Source organism: Camellia sinensis, chromosome 12 (assembly GCF_055761805.1).
Source record: "Camellia sinensis isolate YWXY chromosome 12, ASM5576180v1, whole genome shotgun sequence".
Taxonomy (NCBI): domain Eukaryota; kingdom Viridiplantae; phylum Streptophyta; class Magnoliopsida; order Ericales; family Theaceae; genus Camellia; species Camellia sinensis.
Genome location: NC_138972.1, coordinates 142,249,818 through 142,254,810, shown reverse-complemented (window position 1 = coordinate 142,254,810; position 4,993 = coordinate 142,249,818).

Genomic DNA, 4,993 nt, shown 5'->3' with positions numbered 1-4,993 from the left:
GGCATATCTAACAAGCTACACGGAGTGGCACTCCGGCAAGGGGTGACATCGGCTAACAAAGACTTCGGCGACTAAGGTGACAATGACCTCGGCTAGGAAGGACAACACTTGACTAAGCTGTGCCACATCCTGGCCTAGATGCGCCACACCTCGGCCTAGGTCATACCACTTCCAGGACGAGATCACTTGGGTGCACGGTAACATCTCGGCTAATGTGGTCAAGGCAAGGACTGAGGTCGACAAGGGGTTTCAAGATACTAATGCTAGACTAAGGATGACCTCGGCATTGGAATAACGTCGGCTAGCATAACTCAGGCAAGGCGTAACCTAAGTTTCACATCAAGGAAGGAATAAGACAAGCATACTACACTTAGACAAATCACAAGGCTCCAAATCAAGACATGGATCGCATTAGCTCAAGCGAAACAAATCACAACATACACATGCAAGCTAAACAAGTCATAATCATACCGATGCTCATGAACATGATGAGGACATAAAGTGTGGGTTCCAACAGTCTACCCTCCTTAAAGAAGTTTGGTCCCCAAACTTAAGTTACCTTGTCCTACGAATAACTCCGGGTAACGGATTCTTATCTCCTCTTCCTTTTCCCATGTGGCCTCCTCGCCATAATGTTTCTCCCATTCGATTTTCACCATTGATATCGACTTGTTTCTCAACTGCCTCACTTGTCTGTCGATAATTCTCATCGGCTTCTCTTCGTAGCCCAAGTCTTCATTAACTACAACCCCGGAGTAATCTATTACATGCAGTGGGTCTCGGATATATTTTCTCAGCATCGAAACATGGAACACGCTGTGGACTTGGCTCAAATCTGGCGGCAAAGCGAGCCTGTAAGCAACGGTGTTGATCCTCTCAAGAATTTCAAATGGCCCAATATATCGGGGTGCAAGTTTACCCTTCTTCCCAAATCTCGAAACTCCTGTCATCGGCGAAACTCTCAAAAACACATGATCCCCAATTTCAAATTCTAACTCCCTCCTTCTTTGGTCAGCATAACTCTTCTGTCGACTCTGTGCGGTTTTAATCCTCTGCTGAATGAGTTTGATCTTTTCAGTTGTCATATGAACCAACTCGGGGCCAATTACGGCTTTGTCTCCTACTTCAGTCCAACATATCGGCGATCTACACTCCCTTCCATACAAAGCTTCATACGGCGCCATGCCTATGCTGGCTTGATAACTGTTGTTGTACGCGAACTCTACTAATGGCAAATGCGATTCCCAACTTCCCTGGAAGTCCAACACGCACAGTCTGAGCATGTCTTCGAGTGTCTGAATCGTTCTTTCTGTCTGTCCGTCGGTCTGGGGGTGAAAGGCTGTGCTAAATCTCAACTCTGTTCCCAAGGCTCCTTGTAGACTCTGCCAAAATCTAGAAATGAACTTCGGGTCTCGGTCTGACACAATGGACATCGGCACACCATGAAGCCTAACTATCTCATTCATGTACAATTCGGCAAGTCGGTTGGCATTGAATGTAGTCTTGACCGGCAAAAAGTGAGCTGACTTAGTAAACCTGTCAACTATAACCCAAATGGAATCCATACCTCTTTGCGTCCTCGGCAAACCCACTACGAAATCCATGGAGATGTGCTCCCATTTCCACTCAGGAATTGACAAGGGTTGAAGAAGTCCTGCTGGTCTCTGGTGTTCTGCCTTCACTTGCTGACAACACAGACACTGAGATACAAACTCGGCTATCTCTCTTTTCATGTTTGGCCACCAAAAGGTCCGCTTTACGTCCCGATACATCTTGGTGCTCCCTGGATGAATGGCAAATTTGGAACTATGGGCCTCTTGCAAAATCTTCCTTTTTAACTCTGGTACGTCGGCTACACACAATCTTCCTTCGAACCTAAGCACCTGATTTTCCACTGTGTAACCTGGCCTCGGCTTGGAGACAAATTCATCAATTACCCTTCTTAGGAACTTATCTTCCATCTGCCTGTTCTTCACTTCCTCAACGATGGTCGGTTCCGCTGAGACCGTTGCCAGACACGCCAAACTTCCGACTAGTTTTCTGCTTAATGCGTCGGCTACGGAGTTTGCCTTACCTGGGTGATACTGAATCTGCATGTCGTAGTCCTTCAACAGCTCGAGCCATCTTCTCTGCCTCATATTTAACTCTTTCTGGGTGAACAAGTATTTCAGACTCTTGTGGTCGGTGAAAACTTGGCAAGATGTTCCGTACAGGTAATGACGCCAGATCTTCAGAGCAAAAACCACGGCAGCTAACTCCAGGTCATGGGTAGGATAATTCTTTTCATTGGGCTTCAACTGACGAGACGCGTACGCTATGACTTTACCTTTTTGCATTAAAACGCAACCCAAACCTTTGTGTGAAGCATCGCTGTAAATCTGAAATTCTTCATTAGCTGATGGTAGTACCAGAACTGGTGCTGTAACTAACCTCGTCTTCAGCTCCTGGAAAGCTGATTCTCTTTCGTCGGTCCATTCATAAGCTGTTCCCTTCTTCGTTAGTTGTGTCAATGGCACTGCAATCCTCGAGAAATCCTTCACAAACTTTCTGTAATAACCTGCCAAACCCAGGAAACTACGAACCTCGGACACGTTGGTCGGCGTCGGCCAATTCACAACGGCTTCAATCTTACTGGGGTCAACTGATATACCGTCTTCATTAATCACATGTCCTAGAAATGAAATGCTGGAAAGCCAAAACTCGCATTTACTTAACTTGGCGTACAACTTCTTATTTCTCAAGGTCTGCAGGGCAAGTCTCAGATGATTCTCGTGCTCGCTCGCGCTCCCAGAATAGATCAATATGTCGTCGATAAAAATAATGACAAACTCATCTAGGTAAGGCTTAAAGACTCTGTTCATCAAGTCCATGAATGCTGCTGGGGCATTGGTTACTCCGAAGGGCATTACCAAAAATTCGTAGTGGCCATATCTTGTCCGAAAAGCGGTTTTCTCAATGTCCTCGGCTTTAACCTTCAACTGGTGGTAGCCTGACCTAAGGTCAATCTTGGAAAAGACTCGTGCTCCTCGTAGTTGATCAAGCAAATCATCGATTCTTGGCAATGGGTATTTGTTCTTAATGGTCACCTTATTAAGTTCTCTGTAGTCAATGCAAAGACGAAGGGTGCCGTCCTTTTTCTTAACAAATAGAACGGGTGCTCCCCACGGTGAAGTGCTCGGCCTGACGAATCCCTTATCCAACAATTCCTGTAATTGCGATTTCAGTTCTCTAAGTTCAGCTGGAGCCATTCTGTAGGGTGTTTTGGAGATAGGTTGTGTTCCTGGCAAGACGTCCACAGTAAACTCTATTTCTCTATCGACAAGGTGGCCAGGCAACTCATTCGGAAAGACGTCGGGGAATTCCTCAACAACGGGTATGTCGGCTAACTCAACATTTCCATTCAGATCACTTAGTATACTGCATAAATAACCCTTACATCCTTTTTGGATCAACTTGTAGGCCTTCATGGATGAGATTAAGTAAGGTGGGGGTACTACTCCTTTACCCTGGAAAATGACCTCGGCTTGACTTGGGGTCTTCAATGTGACGTTCTTAGTAACACAATTAATGGATGCATGATTCGCCACTAACCAATCCATTCCCAATATAACATCGAAGTGAGTCATGTTTAATGGCATCAAATCAACTAACAATTCTACACTCTCAATCATAGCAATACACGCCCTATAAATGGATGTAACAATCATATTTCTCCCCGATGGAGTAGACACAGTTAATACATAATCAAGGGGTTCTAATTCTCTATCCAACTTCTCGGCGAATATAGTGGACACAAATGAATGCGTAGAACCCGAATCAATCAATACGTATGCATCTTGAGAACAAATTGAGAGGGTACCTGACACTACCGCCTCGGCATTCTGGGCGTCTCCTGGTACTAATGCAAAAACTCTGCCTTGCCTCGCCTGTATTCCCCCGACGTTATTCTTCTGTGCAGAGCCTGAGGCGCTTCCATTCCTCCTCCCATCATCGGTCCTTGCTTTCGGGCAGTCCTTCACGCGATGGCCTATCTCGCCTCACTCATAACAAGCTCCTGTTGCCCAACGACAGACCCCGAAATGTAGCTTTCCACAACTCGCGCACATCGGCTTAACGTTACCCTCTTGATTGGAGTTGCTGGGATTGTCCGTACTCATCTTCTTCTTGGCATTGAACGGAACTCGGCGATTATCATAACTCTGTCTCTTCCTCTGACCCTCACCTGAACTCTGGTATCGGTTCAAGTTAGCTTCAGCCAGGATGGCCTTATCCAATACTCCGGCGTACGTCGGCATATTGAGCATATTGACCCGGTCTTGTATCGGTCCACGCAACCCACTTTCGAACTTCCTCGCCTTTCGGTACTCGTCGTCAACCATATGAGGCGCATATCTCGCTAGTTCAGTAAAGGCACGATCGTATTCTGTGACCGTCTTGTTCCCTTGGATCAGATTCTGAAACTCCGTGGTCTTTCGGTCTCGGACGCTGAGGGGGAAATGCTTGTTGTGGAACAACTCCAAAAATTTTGCCCAAGTCAAACCCGGATTGCTTTCTCGGACCATCATCCACCACCTACGAGCATCGTCGTCTAATGTGAACGCTGCCAGAGATACCTTCTGGGCGTCTGTACTGGGGAAAACTTCAAACAACTTCTCCATTTCTAAAACCCATGCCTCGGCTTTCATTGGCTCTATACCTCCCTGAAATCTCGGCGGTTTCATCTTCTTGAACTCTCTGATCAGGGTTATCGTGTCGTTCCCATACAAAGCTTGCTGCGGAGGCACTTGTGGTACTGGGGGGGGTGGAGCTGCATATCGGCCGTTCGTCTGTTCGGCATATGTAGAAGTGGTACCAGTATCCTGCGGCCTAGGTTGTCTCTGCTCACGAACCAAGCCTTCGACTAACCTTTCCAACCTCTCCAACCTGTCTTCTGAACGATCTCGGCCAACTGGGGGTCTACCTCTCCTCATGATGCTAGGGGGGGATGCAAGAT